Source organism: Equus przewalskii, chromosome 7, assembly GCF_037783145.1.
Source record: "Equus przewalskii isolate Varuska chromosome 7, EquPr2, whole genome shotgun sequence".
NCBI lineage: Eukaryota > Metazoa > Chordata > Mammalia > Perissodactyla > Equidae > Equus > Equus przewalskii.
Window position 1 is genome coordinate 84,017,676 of NC_091837.1, and position 22,850 is coordinate 84,040,525.

The 22,850-nt window shown below is 35.6% G+C and overlaps 1 long non-coding RNA gene across 1 annotated transcript in view; it reads right to left on the reverse strand.

Annotated features, from left to right (window-relative positions):
* Nucleotides 1-12,831, reverse strand: part of LOC139084589 (uncharacterized) — a 30,290-nt gene extending 17,459 nt beyond the window's left edge. Inside the window, exons 1-2 of the long non-coding RNA XR_011542089.1 lie at nucleotides 12,654-12,831; nucleotides 6,439-6,602 (exon numbers count right to left, since the gene is read on the reverse strand). This is a non-coding gene — a long non-coding RNA (uncharacterized lncRNA). The remainder of the gene's footprint in view (nucleotides 1-6,438; nucleotides 6,603-12,653) is intronic.
* Between the last annotated feature and the right edge of the window lie 10,019 nt (nucleotides 12,832-22,850).

The window sequence follows — 22,850 nt, forward strand, 5'->3', positions numbered from 1 at the left end:
TTCCTATTTATACTGTGTATAGTACCTCTTCCTTAACTTCCTACATCTAATCTTTCAACAAGTCAATTGGTTTTTACTTCCAAAAATATATCACAAATCTGTCCTTTTCTCTGTCTCTGTGTGTGACATCACTACTGTAAGACCCCCATTATATCTTCTCCAGTAGTCTGTAACCACCTTGCCCTTGTCCTCTGGGCTGCCTACCTGCCAGCGTCCCACAATTTACCCAGCAGAACACCAGAGCCAGGTCCTTCAGGGTCAGGAGAGCCAATCGCTAATTTTCAGGATTTGTGCCAGCTGGTTGTTAAACACAGCCATTATTAAAAATTAAATTCTATTAGATTAAAATAAAACAAATTATTTTAAAACAAAGGCAATACATTTTCAAAACATCACTTCTAATTATTTTCCTATATTTTACCATCAACTATGCTCTTGAAGTTATTTACTTCAATTGAATCTGTATGATGGAAACATTTATTACTCAAGCCTATGGACAGGAGGAGGGGAGGAGGAGGAAAAGGGGCAGGGGAGAGAGGAAAGGGAAGGGAAGAGAGGGGGAGGGTGGGAGGGGCAGGGAAGCCTCGGGGGAGAGGGGGAGAGAGAGAGAGACCTAGCCATCCTGGGGACAGATATGCAGAACAAGACAGAACAGGAGCCCCTGGTGGACTTCTGATCAATACCAGTAGAGAACTAATTTTGAGGGTCTGTCCTGGGGTGACAGGCAGATCTGAGAGGCAGTATGGGCTGCCTTAACCTTACTTATCAGAGGTGTAACAGAAGTTGGGGTTGGGGGGTGTATGCTGGTTTCACGCTGACATATGTTAATGATTTAACCAAATATCTTGCTGCTCTGAGTGACTTACTGCTGCTCCCAACTCTGTTTCTCCACAGTGATCTTAGAGTGGCGAGAGAAAAATATCTCTTCAGATATGTCATGTACAGTTGTGAAGAGCTTTAATGAACATGCATGGTTTTGAAAAACAAAGCAATTATTTCCTTTTTGTCATGTTTGTAATATTTATAATCTAATCACTACCACTACTTAGACTAATTCAACAGATATATGAATTCAATTCTTACTATTCAGGCTACTCCATTTATGATTTAGTGAATTCCCAATTATTATTTCCCAGGAAATAGCTATTGCATGTGTTGTTACGTATTGGAGAAAACCTATTGTAAATTAATTAAACAAGGAGGCCATTAGACTGAGATGGCTTTGATGCCTTGTAGCCTGTAAGCAAACCCACATCTAAGGCTGTATTGCCTCAAGATTAAGAAATTGAAAGCTAAGGACAAAGTCACAAACAGCTGACCAGGCTTTCTCAAATAACACAATTGCTTAAGCTATAGCCAAAGAATTGTCTTGCTTTGCTTCTGGCTCTTCTCTATAAAAGTCTTTCTCAAGATCCTGTGGGTGGAGCACCCCTAACAACTTCTAGTTTGGTGCTGCTCAATAGGAATCAATTTTTGCTCAAATAAACTCTTAAAAGTTCAACATGCCTCAGCTTATCTTTTAACACTATTAATTTCATACTAAAGCAGATGTCCAAATTCATCAGCTATTTTCCCTGGCTAGATTATTCTTGGAGGATGAACACTGGCTATCTTTTGAATTATTTCTAATTTCTTAAAGTCTAAAATTCTTAATGGGATGAGTGTATCAATGTTCTGTGTTGCATTTGCTTGTTCATTTAATCAAAATATTCAGGTCATTTTGTCAAGCAACTTTTGCTTTAAGTAATATTTTTACTATTTTTCTGTCCCATTTGTTCAATTCTTTTTCTGAGAAATTACAAGGAGTCTTACTTCAGCTTTGCTTTTGCTTGTGACAAATATCATTCATTTCCTTCACATAATTTTCTTTTATTTCTCAATTATGTCTACTCATTATTCTCAAGTCCTCTGTCCTACATTTTTGAGAGTGCCTCGTTTTATCATACTACAGTCATTTCAGAGTTGAGTTTGTTTTTATTCCTTATTTCTATCCTCAGTTATGCCAGCTCACTTTTTATTTCTGTCTATTATCTTATCTCTAATCCTTTGAAATTGTATTCTTCTTTTTTTGAGGCCTTGATTTTAAAAAGGAATGTATTTTATAGTATTTTTGTATCTTCTTCTGATTCACTCTCTGCTGGCATAGCCGTTTGGGGATGCTTGTTCTTTACCTTCCTTTAGTCTTTCTTGCTCTGTATCTACGTTTTTGTTTATCGTGTTTTTTTCAACTCCATACTTTTTATTCAGTAGTTACTTTTCAGACTGTGTTTTTTTCCTGTGACTATAACTTCCTAAATGAATATTGTGATGATAGAGTCACCGTGTAAGGAAGGGTAGAAGGCTGCTTGAATTTTGGTATATTGTCTCTGAATATATTCTTAACAGCAACAACTGTGAGAGTATGTTTTAACTGGGTTGCAAGAAGTTTACCTGGTCCCCAGTGCTGAACTGTTTGTCCCACATTCTATGGGTAATAATTTGCCATTTATTTTTGTTGAGCTCCCCAGAAATCTGACTTTATGTTTGCTCCGTCTAAGTTAATTTTATTTTATTTCTAAAAAGAACACTGCAGTTAAATATAGAGGACCATGATAAGTGCTAGAGTTCTGTCTGAACCAGTGTTTTTGTAACAGGCAAATTACTTAGCCATTTAGAGACTCCATTTGTGCCATTAAAAATTGGAAAAATAAATTTATTGAACTTGGAGAGTTGTGATACAATTACGATAATGCATTTTAGTATGAAAATCTTAAAAATCAAAGAGGGTACCTTTGTAAAGAATAATAATATAACCAACCATTGGTTAGTTATTCACTCTGAGTCAGTCCCAGTGCCAGGCACAGTGACAAATAGAAAGGTAGATAAGACATGCTCTCTGCACACAAATGAAACCCAATGGGGTCCTAGCGTGGAAGTGTGATGTGCTTCCCAGAGTCCCACTTCAAGATAGAGGTGCTCATCCCTCAGCCACTGTGAGGTTCTGCCGCTGACAGTTTACAGTTGAGCCCTAGGCATCAAAGGGAGCCACCTCACACAAATTCTCAACTTCCTCCCCAGGGAAGTCAGCATCCAATGACTGGTCCATGGGGAAATACCAAGGCACATGCCTCTGTTGGAAAATTCCTAAAAGCCTTCCCCTTGCAGAGCTCCTGGACGTTTACCTCTGTGGTAACCACTCCTTCTGCTAAACCCTGCTTCCCTCATTCTTAGTTTTTTCTTTTTTTCCTGAGTCTACAAATCAACTTCCTGCATGCAAACTTCTGTCCTAGAATCTGTTTCTTGAGAAATTGACGTAAAGTAGTCTGAGATATTTATAAACAACGTCCTGATATTTGAGCAACTGGAGACCGGGCAAGAGGAAAGCTGAGTGTGTGCTGAGAACAAAGCCCATGTTGCTCTTACATCCTGCAGACGTCATCCCATCACAGACATCATGTACCATCCAGAAGAAAATAAGTCCCAAGCCATTAGATTTGGGCAATTCTGCTGTTTCTTTTTTTAGGAGCGGGGTCAAGTGCACAAAAGAACATTCATCATAATTCTTGTTTCATTAAGCACTATCACATTTTGCCCTAGACCTACTATTACCCACTTTTATTCTATTTTATATTATTTATTATTTATTTTACTAATACAATGGACACGCAAGGCCTATCAAGCAACCTAATAAATTAAAATTATGAATAATTTATATGGACCTACGTATACTCCTCCAACCAGGCAACCAGTTCTGCTAACTTCATCCCTGATGTGACTCAGCTGCAAAATGTGTATGTGTGTGTGAAAGGATGTATTTAACAAAACAAAAATTAGTTGTGCTTGTTTTTAAATTTATTTTTAAAAGTTATACTCAATGCAGTCTTGTGTGGCTTGTTTCTTACTAAATATTATCTTACCGAGATCCATTCATGTCATAATATGGACCTGCTTTATGTTCAATTTTGCTATTGTATAATATTCCACTGTGTGAATGTAGCATACTTGATTAACTATCTTCTAGTCAATGAATATTTAACTTGATTCCAATTTTCTTCCCTTATTATCAACAGTGCAGCTATGGATATTTTTTTTTTTTTTGAAAGATTGGCACCTGGGCTAACAACTCTTGCCAATCTTCCTTTTTTTTTTTTTTTTTAAAGATTGGCACCTGGACTAACAACTGTTGCCAATCTTTTTTTGTTTTTTCCTGCTTTATCTCCCCAAACCCCTCCTGTATACAGCTGTATATCCTAGTCGCAGGTCCTTCTAGTTGTGGGATGTGGGATGCCGCCTCAACATGGCCTGATGAGCGATGCCATGTCTGCGCCTAGGATCCGAACCCTGGGCCGATGCAGTGGAGCGCAAGAACTTAACCACTCGGCCACGGAGCCGGCCCCTCGATATTTTTATACATATCTTCTATTATGTAAATACAAGAATATTTCCTACGTATATTTCTGAGTTAGGTATGCTCACTTTACAAGATAATTTCAATTTGTTTACCAAAGTTATCATACCAATTTACACTCCCACTAGCAACATATATAAATTGCGGTTGATTCACCCTCTTTTGAATGCTTCGCGCACCTCTTTTCAAATGCTCGATATTGTCAAACTGCATAATTTTTGTCAAGGCAATGTGTGCAAGATCATATCTTAGTACCTTCACATCATTTTGATTTATATCATTTGGTTTTTGAGCACTTCCTTTTAAGTGTGTGTGTGTATAGATATATAATTTATATGTATATAAATTTACATATAGTAAATTTACATACATAAAATTTGCATATAATGGTTATATTTAATAACTATATATAAAATTAAGTATATATGCATAAAATTTGATGAAGTCATTTGGTGAATCCATGTTGCACACACATACACATGATGCACCAATCCATTATTGTGTAGTTTAATTTCCCAGATCTTTGGAGACAGATATAGGTTCAATAAAGTAATTTCTAATTTTATCTATTACTACAAGCATGGCTTCCTCATCTGTAAAATAAAGATAATAATAATTGTCTACATTGTTATGGAAGAATCAAACGGTATGATGAGAAAGTAATTAATATATTGACTAGAAAATGTGAAATAATCAATGAAATTTTGCCGTTGATAATGTTGATTTTCCATTTTCTCTGTATGTTATGTACGTCATAAATGAAACTTGTATGTCACGTATTTAAAGTTTGTCTCCATCTCCCTCATATTTTTTTAATGATTTGATGGTTTTACTTTTAAAATGAAATATTTTAAACTTCCTGAAATTTATTCCAATATAGTTTTTTTTTTTTCTAAGCCCAACATTTCCATGTGGATTTGAAATACCAGGACTATATTTGAAAAAGATACACAAAATACAGCCGAATGGGTAGTTAGTTCTGCTTGGTGTGAAACACTGGGGTTTTTCTAACTCTAATTTTGGAAAGAGTCAATGGTGGGATATAGGAGGGGAATGAAAATGGCTGAGATTTCTTTCTTTGTGTTTCAGAAACTCTTATTCCCTGCAATGCAGGGGAGAATTGAGTCCATTATTTTGCAGCATTATTGAAAATCACTCTCCTTCCCTTGTGGGCTTGCAGAATAGAGAATTTGAGGTCATGTAGTCACTATGTGGCATTATTGATGTAATGCATTCTATTGGACTCTTTCAGCCTAAAAGAAGTCTTATGTTTTTCACTTTCTAACTAATTGCCAGGACCCAAACCCTTAAATAGGTCCAGGGATTTTACAGAGCTGGAAAGACTGTTAATGTTTTCCTTTTAAAAACTGAGTTTGTTGTATTGAGTCTGTTTAGTTCTCCTTAGATAAAGTACACATCAAGGGATAGACATGCCCTGGCATTCTAGAATCTCTGCTCACCTCAGTGACGTAGGGATGCTTTGTAGTTTTAAAGAAAATGAAAAGAATTAATGTGACAACCAATTAGAGGCAGTTTTCATGAACTATTAAAATGTGCTATTTTTCTATGTATTACCCTTAAAACCTCAGTTTCCTCAATTTTAAATGAGTACCTATATATTTATGTAGAGTACGTATGGAGATTAAATGAAAGAAAAGTATGCCAAATTAATAAGATACACGCAATAAATATTAGTTGTTTTTTAATCATTAAATCTTAGCAAGGAATATACTATAAGATATAATGTATCACCCCTAATGTATGAGAAATAGTATATGTCTTCCAGGTGCTTATGACAATCCGCAAATCCCAAATCGTTCTGGATAAAAATATGGTCACTAATATGCCCATGAATATGCATATTACCTTTTTATTTTAAACACAAATTTTGGAAAATCCAAGGTAGAAATAGGCAGGATAAAAAAGTTGAAAGAAGAGTCAATGAATGAATCCAGAGAGAACATAATGGGAGTCCTGGGTATCCCTCATACAGTGACGTTAGGGTCAAGGGTGATGAGGTAAAGAAAAGGGGAGATAAATAACATCATTACCTGGTATCCCTATTCCCAGCACTTTAATCTCTTGTTTGTCCTGTGAGGTTAATGTGATCTGCATGAGAATCTGCTTTCCGTGAACTCAAGGGCCGTCTGTGTCTGCCTGTTTTGTGTTCTCATGGCCTGGTTCATTTCCTGGCGGGTAGTAGGTGCACAGTTTCCTGAATGAGCGAATAATTAAAAGGAAGAATGAGTGAATCAGTGAGTGACTGAGTAAATGGTTGAATTAAAAGACACGTCAGTAGAAGAAGCTCTTATTTAATTTAGTAAGATTAGGAGATCTTATTTGATCTAGTGATGTGAGCAGTTTCCTTCTGAATTTCAGCCTAGAGCCAATGCAACAAGCACAACAAGGAGAAAAGAGAGCAGTCACCTACTTGACTACAAAAGACCTTGTGCAGTGTTAAAACTATTTGATTTTCTTGACTAAGAGTAAACTCACCTCCAAGAAGGAAGTGTGGAAGTGGCCTTGGTGTCTTTGGCTTAAACCCATTTAACCCTGCCTCCCTTTAGAGATGAGATTTCCACTCTTCTATTAAAACTACCAGATCTATTACTGTTTGAAAACTGAAGTAAATATATCTAAGACATGGGAGGAACACGTTTTAAGATCCCAGATACAATTGTTTCAAAGAACCCTGCTGTATGTTTTGCCTTCTACAACTGTGTTTAAATCTTTCATGCTGTTTCCACTTATAATTGTTCTACATGATAGAGGAAAATGGACAGTTGAACAATTACCCTGGATATATATTAAAGCAGACTGTGCATGAAGGGAAAACATAAATGTACTTATGTCCTTAGCCTCAATCACAAAATATCCACTGCACTATAGCTGAAATGCACATCATCAATCATTTTCGATCTTCATCTTCCTTGATCAATGAAATATTTGACACAATTGATAAACCTCTCTTAAATACTCTTTCTTCTATATGCTGAATAATGTAGCTATCATGTAAATTGCTAATAGTTACTTAGGTAACTATCTTTAAGCTTTGTGCCTCAGGACCTTTGCTCATACTATTGTTTTCACTTGGAATAATCTTCCTGCATGTCTACTGTCACATTCTAATCCATCATGCCAAGCTCCACTTAAAGCTCATCTAAAGTGAGAGCTCTGTGTTTAAACTCCTATTGTACTTTATTTTTCTTTCATATGGAACTTTCTATCATTTCACCTTTAGAGGTATTCTGTTCTTGCTTTTCCTATTATATATAATTTTAAGAAATACATTGGGATATTAACTTTGCCTACATCCACACTCAGAAATACAATAATTTATATGTTATAAATATTAAATAAGTATTTTCGTTCAGATTTATTAATTGCGTCAAAATTTACTTGAATCATTATGATTTCAAATTAGCAATAAATAATGAGTATATGAGAGAGTGGGGTACAGGAGAGAAAGAGAGAGTGAGGTTGGTTTGGATAGAAGGAGAAATCCCAAGGAAATATGAGATTGTTAAATCAATTACGAGTCTGGAAAATGGTTAGTTACTTAACAAAACAGAACTTTGGGAAGAGAAATTCGAAGATAGTAAAACAAGAAGAAAGCATGACATGATATCTTATAAGATATAGTTAAGGTGATATGCAAGCAAAACTCACGCACTTAGACCGGGTCATTACAATCAAGTTGTGTCTTGTTTTAGAAGACAGAATGTTAGCTATCCACAGGGAAAAATGTATCTTATAAATATTAGTGAATGCACTATAGTGTTAAGGTAGACAATAATCAGAGAAATCAAATGGAAGAAAAGGAAGATTTCTAGAAGGTGCAATTATCACCCTTCAAATATGTTTTCTGTTCCACTGAATTTTTTATTTTATTATTTCCCTTGGTCTAGAATGTATTTAAAAAAAAATTATATGCTTGTTTTTATGTTCCCCCTTGACAATTGGCCATATTTGGCAGCAAAAGGAAACCCTTATATGCTATTCAAGAGCGAAAGCTTTTTTTTATAACTCTTGTCAGTTTATATAAAAACTATCAAAGGGAACAGCAGGAATCCTCCTCATGGCAATTAGCGAGTCCATTTGAATACTATGCTTCTGGGAAGTACCTTTTGGGGCCACTCTCCACCTCCATGTCTCTCCTAGATGAATTATACTGTTGGCATCTGTCTAATGGAGCATGAATACAACATATCACAAAGCAATCAAGATACAACTAGAACAAGCTGGTTTGGAATAAAATTGTAAAATTAGGTTGCAATTGAAACTAAAGCACTACTATTTATTCCGTGTAGCAGTCTGATGACCTAATGATGTGAATCCAGCTCTGCATTTGGACAATTTTGGAAAGTGACAGAAGCAAACATTCCATTATTGAGTGGAAATTACAGAAAAGATATGCAAGGTCAATGGCAACATGACCAAAAATGTATGCTGAAGCTTTAGCTGCTTCCATTGAAATAAAGAGAAAAAAAAGAAAAAAGAGGCCTGAAATTGGAAAGAGATTTAATTCTGGAGTAAGAGAGTTAGCTTAGTTTAGAGAAATAATATGTGTGGTGATTTTTCATTTACGAATGTACTTGATGTTACTAATTGTGATCGGGTATCTGCGGCTGCACGAACAATACAGCATTCTTCATATGTGAACCACTGATTCAACAAGAGAACATCTCCCTCTTCCTCTCCCCTGACCATCTATTGATGATATAACTTGGCCCATTGGCTGTATTCCATTTTGCAACAGGGCATCAAGAATTACATATACATCAGGAACCTAGATCTGCTGACATTGTGAATGTTTTTCTTTTGAATTTTTTTTTTCAAAGACCACTACTTCTTTGAAAGCTATGCGCTCAAAGTAAAGCAAAAATGCAGAAACTTGTCATCCTTAAGTAAATCATTTCCCTCACTATATTTTGAATGGGTAGAATTGCAATGATTCTCTAAAAGGGTCAACAGGTTCAGCTGAAAAAACACACAGAAATGTTTTATTATTCTCTCCTGCAAAGTGATTTCAAAGGTTAGGTTATCACAGAATGAGGACTGTTTTTTTGGAAATAATTCCTGGAATAATTAGAAAATCTTATTTATTTTTGCTTTTCATTTGATGATTCCCAATTGGTTTTAAAAAAATTTATATGTTGTGCAATAGCAGAATTTAGAAGTTAAGCACCAAAATTTTACTGTTTTGGTGTATTTACTTGACCAAAATTTTGGAGATATCACAAGGACTTTTGGATATTTAATGTAACCTACTAATAGGAATTTTGAGAAGTGTACTGAATCATTATTAAATTAAATTATGGTCAATTTTATAGGTAGAAGGCAGTACTTGTTTAATATACTTTCTAATTATAACAAAAGAACAGTCAATTCTGTCATAACAAATCCTAAATTAGAGTAAAAGTTCATGAATTGTCAATAGCAATCCAAATTTTAGCAAAATAGTTTTGAAATAAACATTTACTGCATGACCCTCCTAAAATTTGATCTGGATCACTTTGTTCCCACTCTCTTTCACCTTTTGGAGAAGAAGAATTAAACAATATAGCAATTCAGAGCTAATTAAAAATAGATACACATTATTTTGGATGCCCCAACCATAACTGAAACCTTTTTTCAATTAGAGTTTCTATAAATTTTATCGAATAATACTTTTTGGTTTTTCACTGTTCATATATCCCCACAGCTGTGAGATTGAACTGCTCCCTCCACATTTATTGATTGCCAACAGTGTTCAAAGCATTATGCTATACATTGATTATGACTAGAAAGCCCTGTGTGGAGTTTGAATCAAATTCTAACTTTGATAAACTGCTAAACTGATAAGTGAAGGCCCTGTCTGCTTTCCTTCAATCCCATACCTTAAACTGTCCATTTGATCATATCACTAAAGCTCATAGCTTCATTTTTCTGATAGAATTTTTATCTTTATACAGTTATAACAGTTGTAAAATTTAAAGGCATGGAATTGTGAATGCATTAGTTAAACTTTATAGCTAAAATTACTTTAAAAAAATGACTGCTTTATGGTGTACAAATTAATCAAGGTGGTTTCTGATGTGGTCAGTGTAATGCATTGGTTAACTGGCAATTTAAGATTATTATTTCAATCACAATCTGATTTGAAAATCCCTTTCTTTCTATTATAGCTGCCTCAAACACTGGAGTAGCCACAACTGGGTTTGGGGAATTTGGGAGGATTAGTATCTAAGCTCTTTATCTGGATAAGTCTGATAAAAGTGGAGAGCGTTTATATGCCGTTCTTAATGCATGCACAGCCACTACGCTCACCAGCATTTTCCAACTCTCATAATTAGTGTTGACCCAGTTGCTTCTCAGAGTAAAAGTAGTTTTTGTTTGTTTGTTTGTTTCCTCAACTCCTTACCAGTAGACGGTGTACACCCTTCTTAATGTCTGTCCCCTTTTTTAACCAAGGGACTTGCAGGGCAGCATACCAACTTCGTCCCCACTTCAGCTAATCTCCTATTCCCCATTCACAGCCACAGTGAAGCTACAAATCTTTCCAGAATCTCAGAAGCCACGAGGATCGTGGGGGGTTCAGGCCTACCCAGGGAGCCTCTTCTATCTTGGTAGTCACTTATTGGTAGTAAATGCTAGCTCAGCATTTGTTAACCTAAAAATATTTGTATTTTGCTTTTTTCCTTGAAAGATAATTTGACGTTCCAAACATGCCAGGCTGACATATTTTTAAAAGATTTTTGGTGTAGTTTTTAAAAAATTTTTTCAGCTTTATTGAAGTATAATTGACAAATAAAATTGTATACATTTAATGTATACAACGTGATGTTTTGACATACAATTACTTTGTGAAATAATTGCAACAATCAGGTTAGCTAGCCCATGCACATCTCACACGGTTACCATTTTTTCTGTGTGTGTAGTGAGAATGCTTACAGTTTACTCTCTTAGCAAATCTCAGGTACACAAACTTACTGTATATGCAAAAGAGAGAGGAAGGGAATGAAAGCATGCCACCATGGAAAATTATCAATTCACAAAGGAAGACAGCATGAGAGGAGGAAAGTAACAAAGGAAGTGCAAAACAGCAAGAAAACAACTAATAACATGGCATTTGAAAGTCCTTACCTACCAATAATTACTTTAAATGAAAATGGATTAAACTCTCATATCAAAAGGCATAGAGTAGTTAAGTGGATAAAAAACAAGACCCAACTATATGCTGCGTACAAGAGATGCATTTCAGCTTTAAGGACATGCATACACTCAAAGTGAAAGGATGGGAAAAGATATTCCACGCAAGTGGAAACCAAAAGAGAGCAAGAGAAGTTATATTTATGTCAGTCTGACATATTTTTTTCGTTAGCACATTGAGATATTTTCTCTCCCTTTTTCTGGCTTTTATTATTCCTGTGGAAAAGTCTGCTGCTAGTATACATATTATTTTTTTTTAATAGATAATATCTCTTAAATTTCTAGCTGCCATTAACATCTTCGCTTTGGGTTTTGAATTCCGAGGTGACACTCTGATCTTCCTAGGTGTTTTTGGTGGTGGTGGTTGTTTGTTTTTAACATGTCCTACTGGTGATTTTTTGAACTTTGTTAACGTGAGTGTCAATGTCTTTTTTTTTAATTAATTCTTGAGTATTCTCATTCATTATCCCTTAAAATATTGACTCTTCTTTCTCTTTTCATTATTTGGGATTCAAATAAGATAAAAAGTTATTATTCTAATTACTATTTCTTTTCATTGCTTATCCACAGCTTCAGTGGCTCTTTTTCTCTGCCTTTAGAAAAAAACTTTAGATTTACTTTCAGTTTACTAATTCTTTGTTTAGTTGTATTCTTGTTTAAGGTATTAAATAATTCAGTTAATTTTAATTTTCAACAATTATGTATTTATTTCTAGAAGGTCTATTTGGTTGTATCTCAAAATATAGTTGTGATTTTTTATAACCCTACTTTGACATGATTTCTTCTTTGTTTTGATCTCTGAGGATTTCTTTTGGGCCAGTTCAACAATGAATCAAAATGTTTATCTTTAAAAAGATTTTACTTGGCACTTTTATTAATTTTTTTAATTGGGAAGATTGATCAGATTATTTTGCTTACATAATGTTGATAATATAATTTATAAGGGTTAATCGTTCAGCTTTCTAACTCAATAAATGAGTCTCACTCAGGAACCTTCATAACCTTCCCTGTGTAAAGCTTCCTTAATATGGGATGTGGGGATTGGGATGGGGTAGGAGTTAAAAACCAGTCTTACACTTTTGTGACTCTGCACCTAAGCCTGGTATCCTTCAGGCAGTGAGATCATGTAATTTTACCCCAGAGTTTGCTCTCCATGCAGGCTCCTCCCCTCAAAATTGGATGAGATTCAGTCAGATGGAAGAGGGCTCCTTGGTCATCCAGCTATACTTGGGTTCATACTTTGGCTTCCGTTTAGAATTTTGCTATCAAAATTCCCTTTATTCTTGCTCAATAATTAGAATTTTCTGACCCCTTGTGACCCTGTCTATAGACATATATATTAGCAGGTATAAAACCTCAGTTAACTTTAATTTCCTGAAATGTACTGAATATAGAATGTGCTAATGCCTCTGCATTTGAATTATAAAAAGCAGTAAAGCCAAGATAAGAAGATGAAAGATCATACATGATGAACCTGGATGGGGCCAATGAGTTCTCTTGCTCCCACTTCCTCTGCTATTGCTTCTCAGACCTGAGCTGCTGCCACTTCGAGTAGTAAAACCAGAGACATTAATGTGGATGAAGCAATGGGCTCAGAACGCTGTGATTTCTCATCAATTTGGTCCAACTAGACAGAGTGAAAAAGAGTTGTCTTGTATCTCGCTAGAATTCTACCTTGAACTTTTAGGCCAATTTCTGTGTAAGAAACAACAGTCCTTTGTTTACTTTTGTCTTCTAAACCTGTGTTATCCCAAACACCTCCAGGGAAATAGTTTGGCTGCTCAAGAACGGGATTTATAGTATCGAGAATGCTGTGAATCCATCTTCTACTTTTCTGTCTCTAGATAACTAGATGCAATACATTTTAAAAGCCGTTTCACTGGAAATGTCTAGAGCTCACCTTGGGAAATCAGGGATAGTGTATGATAATTTGTTTGTCACGCTCCATCCCATAAATATCGCCCCATTGATTCAACACATGAAGCCGAGTTTTCTCTCACTTGAAATGAATAGAAAACAGATAATAAAAATTGATCCATCAAGTAAACACAATAGAACCACAGTTAGAGAAAGAAAGAATTATCTGTGAAAGTTTGTCTTTCATTTTTAATTCGGTAAACGCCTTGTAGGGGAGAAAGACATTTCCTCTCCCCAAATGGGGGTTCGTCTGGCCGGAGAACGAATTAAATTCACATGAGACAGACTAGCAAGAGAAAATTAAACAAAGCTTTATGAGGAACCATGGCCCGGGGCCTTTCTTCCCGAAGGAAGAAAAGGCACCGAAGAAGTGGGGTGCACAGAGTGGTTATATAGCCCCCAAATGGGGTGTTTCACATGTGATTGAAAAGTCCCTTTTACAGTAGTCACGAGGCTGCTCTGTCAGCACAGCGCTTGATGGAAATGGCAGATAGGTCTGCTGTCTCAGTGAGCGCCACAGGGTGGCAGGTGTGTTGCCTCGGGCTGGGGGGGGGGGGGGTGGTCACAGATGAGCGCCTCAATTGGTTCCCAGCCTAAAGAAAGATGCTTAATCTTTAAGGAGATGCCAACGTTGGGAGGGGGAGGGAAGTCAGTTACAGGAGGTTACCAGACAAGCACAATAAAATGCAGATTTTAAGTCCTTGCCTTTAGTATTGATTAAGAGTTTTTAGAGAGAAGGTCATCTCCTTTCTTCTTGCTGGTACAGAGAGGGAGGCAGTTTTTACAGATAGAGGTTTACCCTACAAACGTAAATGTGTCCTAAGGAAGAGCAAGTTCCATTCCTCAGAGCCTCCTTCCCTGTCCCAGTTTATCAAAAGTAATCAGCCTCAAATAATCCTGATGCCAAAGAGACATATCTTGGGGCGGCCATCCTCAGGTCCCCACAGCCTCTTTCCCTAGGAGGCAGCTGTGATATTACACAGTAAGGCACATTTTGGTAGGCCTTCAGTGCTAAAGGGAGAGTAACAGAGGCTGCAGGAGGTAGGACTGCACAGTGCTTAGTGTTCAGCCCAGGGTGTAGAACATAATCACCTGGGGAGCTTTACAAAAAACAGTTATATTGGTCCCATCCCCAGAGAATCTGCTTTAGTTTATCTTGGGGTGCTGATTGAAGACAGCTAGAATCATGAAAGCTCTAATATGCAGACAGGATTGAGAATAACCAGTATTATAATCAGAGGCCTCTGTTTTACTTACATTGAATCCCCTGATCCTAACATCCTGTTTGGTGTGGAGTAAGTGGTCAATAAACATGCAGTGTGAATAAAGTGAGTAACATGACGGTGAAATTTGTTCACAAATTGGCAAATACTGATTGTGGGTCAGAGGGAAAGCAGAGAAGCCCTGGGAGCTGCATACACAAGCAGAGTCGTGCCTTTTCGTAGGCACTTTTCTACAGTGATCATGAGAAATATTAGTGACAGTGCTGAAGACAGGAGAAAGCACTCTACTTCATACAGTTTAGGTAGGAGAGAAAAAAGCAATAAGCCATTGAGGGATGGACAGCAAACTGTATTGCCCACAGGGCACACATGAAGGCCATTTGTTAGCTTGGAAATGTGGAAAGGAGAGAAAGCCCTTTACCCCTGACACAGGGGCAAAAACACACTAAAGGTCTTCTATAGATAAAGTTTTCCTTTTTTTTTTTTTCCCTAAGGAAGATTAGCCCTGAGCTAACTATTGCCAATCCTCCTCTTTTTGCTGAGGAAGACTGGCCCTGAGCTAACATCTGTGCCCATCTTCCTCTACTTTATATGTGGGACGCCTAGCACAGTGTGGCGTGCCAAACGATGCCATGTCTGCACACAGGATCCGAACTGGTGAACCCTGGGCCTCCAAGAAGCGGAACGTGCGAACTTAACCACTGCACCACTGGGCTGGCCCCTAGAGTTTTCCTTTCACTGAAAGAAGGAGTGGATCGTTGAGACCAGTCCAGAGGCCCAGAAACACAGTAGCTGCCTAGGAGAGAGAATAACAGAGAAAAGTCCTTCGCCATGACCAGGCTAGCAAGAAAGTAGTAACAAGCACCAACAGTCTGCTGCTCAGAGAGAAATATCTGCCTAGATAGAGACCCATTTTGAGGTACAGGTGCAGAGAAGGTCAAAGCAGGGAAAGGTCATTAAGAAAAATTCTTCAGCAAACCAGCCACCACCCTAAGGATGAGACAACAGTGGAGGAATTTGAAACTGATGGTACACTGAAACAACAGCAAAACCCACATTCAATTCCATTCTTGAATAGATGAATTCAACTCCTCCTCAGTAACATACTAGTAGAATATGCATACACATTTCCAGTTACAAATACAAAGAAGAAATTCCACAGTCAGATATGATCTAGATGTTGAAACAGACAGGAAATATAAAATAACGAGGATGAATGTGTTAAAGCTGTAGTAGAAAAGGTGTCCAGCATGCAAGAGCAGATGGGGAATTTCACAGAAAAATAGAAACTATAAGCAAGAATCAAATGGAAAAGCAAGAAGAATAGTAGCAGAGATGACAAGTGCCTTTGATGAGCTGATGGGTAGACTTGACACAGCTGAAGAAAGAATCAGTGAAGATGGGTCAATAGAAATCACCCACACTAAAACACCAAGAGAAAAAGAACAAAGAAAAATGCAAACAAAATCAGAATCTCTAAGACACATGGAAAAATTTCAAACAATTTAACATAGCTATAAATGGAGTCCTTGAAGCAGAAGAGAAAATGTATTGGAAAAAAAATTAGAGGACATAGGGTTGAGATATATCCAAAAATAATGAATGAAATCAAACCATGGGTCTAGAAAGCTAAGTGAATTCAAGTGGATAAATATCAACACACATGCACACACATACCATATTCATACTACTGCATATTAAAGATAAAGAGAAAATCATGAAAGCGGTTTGAGAAGAAAAGATATATAAAAAAGAATAATGTTTAAGTCGTAAGATAATGGATTGATATCTCCAAAATTCTGAAACAACAATAAAGTCACTCCCAACATCGAATTCTATGTATAATGAAAGTATATTTCACCAAAAATGTAGAAATAGACTTTTTTTTCAGACAAACTAAAGCAGAGGGAATTCATTACCAAGAGATCTGCATGGCAAAAATATTAGAAGAAAGTCATTAGGCAGAACTTATAAAATGCTAAACAGAAATGTGAATCTCCAAAAGGAAATGATGAGCAACAGAAAGGGTTAAAATAAAGGTAGATATAAAACACATTTTCTTATTTCTAATCTCTCCAAATGAAAATTGAATCTTTAAAGAAAAAATAGTATGCATGCGTTGTGTGAAATGTATGAAAAGTAAAGTGTATAACAGCAATAGCACAAAAGATGGGAAGGAGAGATTGGGAATATGCTGTTGTAGTTTATATATTACATGTGAAGAAGTATAATACTCACTTCAATCTGTACTTTGATAAATACAGAAATATATTAATACTGTAGAGAAAAGGAACAGAAAGAGAATCCCAAAGTCCATGAAAAGAGGGAAAAAAGAAAAATATGGAGAAAATAGTATACAGCTCTCAAGATAAATTTTAATCTAATCATTTTAAAAATTGCATTAAAAGTGAGTGATACATTCACACTAAATTACATAAGAAAATAGGTCTTGATTATATTCTGTCTACAAGAATCACATTTTAAATAAAAATACATATATCGATTGAAAATTAAATTATTGAAAAAATATACATCATGCAACATTAATCAAAAGTAAGCTTTAGTGGCTACATTAAATGAGGAAAGATGGACTCTAATAAGGAATATTATAAGAGAAAAAAGTCCACATATCTGCAAAGCAGATCCCAGGTCCAGATAGTTACTCTGGTGAATACTCTCAAATATTTAAGCAAGAAATAATACCCATTGTTAACAAAATTTACAAAAATAGAAGAGAACACTTCCCAGCTAATTTTATGAGGCCAATATTACCCCGACCCCAGACATAGACACACCATTCCTCAGAAAACTCATCGTAGCAATAAGGAAGAAAAGCCTTATGAAGACTTAAAAGGAAAAAATAAAATTACCTCTATTCTCAGACCATACGATTGTCTACACAGAACATCTCAATAATTTATTGTTACTAAATCTAATAAATAAATTGAGCATTCTCACAGAATACAACATCAATATACAAAACCTATTGTGTTTCTATAAACCAGCAAAACACAACTGCAAACTGAAAGTTAAAAAAAAGACCATTTAAAATAACATCAAAAATATAGACAAAAATCTTAAAAAATATATATGTGTAGGATCATATGGTAAAAACTAGGAAATGGTTTTGAAAGACATAAAAGAAATCTATACTAAATCAATTGGGCATCATTCTTTACAACAAAAACAAACAAAGCAAAACTAAAACCTTTACTCCTACTTCATACCACACACCGAAAATTGCCTTGGAATTTATCACCAGGAAATTCTGGTAAGTATCAAAATGAAACGTAATTTACCACCATTTAGAGGGTTCCATCAATACCAGCGTTGGACTCCATCCTCCGAAGGCTTCAAAAATCCTTCTATCATTTTTCTTCTGTCTGAGTATGGCCTAAGAGAAAACTCCTGCCTGTGTCTGTCAGTGCAATCTCCTCATTCAAAGCAAGTTGGCACCTGTTTGAAAGAAAACTAATGGTTTCTCAAATGAAGATGAGTTTTCTCCTCTTACATCTGATCAATTTATTTTAGATAAAATGAGTGTAAATGCAGCTGAATATGTTCGTGATATTTCAAAAATAATATACAAATGATAATCAGAACAGGCAAGTGCTATGTGTACTGCCACTGTAATTTTATTTCTTGCACTCTGAAATATAACTTTGCTGAAGGAATAAAATGTTTTATTTATATTTCAATGCACATTAATTATCCAACAGTCTGAAAAGTCATGACTCCTACAATGCTTTGCCTTTCTTCAATTTTATGTTATATAAAACACCTATTCCCTGGAAAACTTTTGTCTTTTAATTTTTATACACTCTCAGTATATTTATTTAAATACTTGTTTATATTTTTAACTCTTGTTATACAGATGATGTTTTAATTTTTAATTTTTCCCATAACTTCAAAATTATCTCTAGTGTTTTATATTACTTTTCTATTTTCTATTACTTGGGCCTAATTTGACAGCTCTTTATTATTTTATTACTTTTGTATGATAAGAGGAATACTTATCATCTCTTAAATCTTTGGTATCAATCTATATAATCTCTATCTGATCTATCGAGATCTACCTGATCTCAATCTAACTGAGATCAATCTAGCTGATCTCATTAAGACTATTTACTTATTTAACTTGACATATTTGACCCATTTTTGGTCATGAAATTCTATCGTGATGTAGATTATTCAGTCAAACTTCTTTCTTCTATTTAGCTTATACTCTTCAATGGGTATCAATTATCATTTTGGTAAAGTACATCCTTGGTGGGAGATGTTCCAAACCTAGGCCCCAGCCCCACCCTGGTGTGTTGAAGGGAGGTATTCAAGAGTCTAGGCTGGAGTTCACCATCTCAGCAGGCTCCCCCTCCCACATTTACCAGGAGACTTGGCCTCAGAGAAACTTCTTTAATTGCTGATGGAGCATGTCTGCAAGACAATACAAATACTTAATAAGTTCTCAAATTTTTAATAGGCTCCTCTTATGTTTTCTTTCTATTAGTTTCATGTTCTGTATCTTGTTTTCTGATATCTCCAGATTGTTGAACAGCATCCAGAATATTATATGTGTTCAATAATATTTGATGAGTAAGTGAAGGAACAAGCATATACATGTTTAAGTTAAATAATAATTTATTCTTGATAAGTAGTATTGTAACAAACATCAATTCCTGTTTTTTCCATAGGGAGCTTTTATTGAATCTTTAAAATTTCATGGATAGGTCTTATGAATCATCTGGCATCTTGGGTGCTGGTCCTGTGGCCTAATGTCTAAGTTTGGCGCACTCCAGTGCAGCAGCCCTGGTTCATTTCCTGGACATGGACCTAGACCACTCATCAACAACTCATCAAACAGGCAGTGACCCACATGCAAAACAGAGGAAGATTTGCATGAATGTAGCTCAGGGTGAGTCCTCCTCAGGCAAAAAGAGGAAGATTGGCAACAGATGTTAGCTTAGGGCAAATCATCCTCAGGAAAAAAAAAGAATCATCTGGCATCTTGTTTTTTCCATAGCTAGACCACTCTTAGATACTATTCATCAGCCTGCTGAACTGTTACTTTTTCAGAGACATACATACCACCCCAAAATGTTCTGATATCCTTGTTTTTAACCATTGTGGCCTGCTGAATCAAAACATCTGAATGTGATGCAAGTTCAATGTCGTTTCCTTCAAGAATTAACTCATATTTTGGGGCTTGAGATACTGAAGGACAACACATGGTCTCATCCAAACCCTGTGGATGTTTTTCACTCAAGAAATTTCAGATTTGAACAAAGGACCCGTTCTTCTGAATAATGACATTGATGGGGAAGTGAGCATCTGCAGAACGCATCTTTTTAAGGAAGCCCAGTGTAGCACCTCTGATCACATTCTGTTTGACTACAGATAGTTGTTTTCATTCTTGCAAAAAGAACTGATTCCTTTTAGAATTCACCTATTATGTACAAGGAGCTGACAGATTTAAATTTTTGTGGCCCTGCCTATGACCACATCCTTCGATTAGCATTTCTTTGTTGCAAAATACCAAACAGCTAGTGTTGGTGTTGGCCACACAAAGATCATACAAGAAGAGAACCAATATACATTTCTCTATCATAGAAGGGGTGACACATGGGTTTGGTGAGTTAGCTGGACAGTCATTCTAATATATTCCAAAAATCGTTTGGTACACCTGAGTAAGTGAGGCTTTAGGTAGGTGCTCAGCTGGCTATTCCTTACACAAGCTTTGGTTGTGAATAGAAAATAAGTAAAATATTAATGTTATTAAGCCATAAACAGCCATGATACAATGTGAAGAGTGTTAAAATAAATATTCAAAGTTTGAAGGCACATGTAGAGAAAAATGTTTGTTTGGAATAGACTGTTAGAATGTATAGCTCTGTGAAAATCTTCCTTTTAATCAACGATGGGCTTGTTACCATCTCGCCACCAGTCCCACCACCTCCCGCCGCCTCCTTTGTTCTGCCAGGTTTTTCTTCCCTGCTGTTGAATTAACTTTGTATCTTTGTTATATACAAGTAGCTCCTTACCTTGATCTTTCCTATAAGAGCTGAGGTTTGGTCAGTTCAATTCAGACAATAAAAACCTGTAAAGCTTTGCTTAAATATATCATTGTTGTTTGCTTCTGAACCTAAGTTGGGTACTGAGTATCACTTCCTAATTTAAATGTGATTAACTTTATTTTTAACCCTTTCCTGAGCTGATGATATATTAAAGTCACAATCTTTTATTTTTCAAGAAGCAAAGAACTTTCTTATAACTGACAAAATACACTTTAGTGTAGACTGAGAAAAACATAGAGGCTCCAATAATCACGTTAAATCTTCTTATACTGGAAGAAATGTACATTAACTTTTGGAAATAATTTCTTATGTAACTCCAATTGCTAAAGGATCTTTGAAAGAAATGTTAAATGATAAAGAAGCACTTGTTAAAATATGTTATTGTAGTTTCAGAATATTCTGATGTTGATAATTTGAAGAAAGTCATTTTTCTAGGCTTAATAGAAATACAGCAGAAATCAAGTAGGTGATGATGTATCATGTATTGCTGGGGAGAAAAGAGAACAATCATCAAGGTTTAATATTCCACAAGTTTGGAGGAAATGAAGCTACTAACACTGGCTAGACTTCGCCTTTTCCACTGCTCAGAATGTAGCTGGGAATTGGGAATTATGATTGAGAATAAGCTCTTAAGCACATTTGTAGCGGGGGATAAAGTTCTCAGTTGGATGAGTGATGTTCATTCAACTAGAGCTGATTTTAAATGGATAGAATATAGGCCAACAGATTTCTGTGACACACTCCTAACCTTTCTGTAAATGTGCTGCCTTTATTTCCTATATCAAATGAATGCTTGGGATCCGAAAGGTATTATTCATAAATAGGATATAGTTCCTCAAAGGGGGAAAAAAAAACTAGCCCATAACATACTGACCCCTGGGAAATAAAGCACCAAGTCATTTCTCCTCTAACTCCAAAGGAAGCCTACATTTTTTTATCAGTCACTTTTTCAGAGGAAGAAATCACTAGAGTTTCACCATCTATCTCTGTTTCTATTAGGTTGTCAATGTGGTTCGAGTTTTCATCAGTGTTGGATTAACAGCTGGAAGGAAGGGTTGTCTCATCCAAACAGTCACCAGGGGCAACGAGAAAAATCTATTACATTTGACATAGGACAGTGGTGCTAATTCAAGAAGACGCTTTGAACATTTGTATCGGAAAGGCAACTTTTTGTAAAATTGTTCAGATATTTCTCACAAATGTAGGATTTAAGAGTCTATTTAATTGAAAAAGTAATCTAATTCAACAAAGGAGAAATAAAGAGCTATCTTTATACATATTATTAATTAAGGAAGTATCATAAATTAAGGAATCAATGTAGGGTCTCAAAGAAAAATGCAATCAAATTCCAAAAGCTATCAGTGCCAGAACCTAATCATTCCACATAACAAAAGATATATATTATTTCTAGTTTTGTTGGATAGAATGAAAGAAAGAGGATTTTGGGATTGCTATAGCTACACTCACACATGTTATATATATTTTTAAAAAATAGTTGAAATAGACATGATAAAATATTAACACTAATTTGGCTAATAGCAGCACAAGAGTCTAGTACATTCATTTCTTGATTTTTCTGTATATTTTAAATATTTTATAGCTTTTGTTTAGTATAAAAGTAATGAAAACTTTTGGAAGAGAAAGCAGGTCTTTATTAGTAATGTGATAAAAATAAATTTGATTAAAAAACCCATAATATTTGTGTAGTTAAAAGTAGATTGTAAATTATTATCTGTGAGTTTAGACTTAACAACCTAATAAAATATTACACCATCACCAATGAAGAAATAAAATACACATGTCCAGTTTAGAGTTAGAACAAGAACCTGCCTATGTGAAGAGTAACTGGAAAAAAAGTCCATTTCATTGACTTTCAAGGAGGGTTGCATATTTATAGATGGAAAATCTTGGGTCAAATGGCATACAAGTTAATGCACCAGAGTTACATAAAGTGTAATTCAAAAGATTATTTATACTTTATTACCCCAATCCCATGTTGTATTGGGAAACTAAAGTCCTATGTTTGAATTCTGCATTGCCGTTGACTTTAGGTAGCTCCTAAGA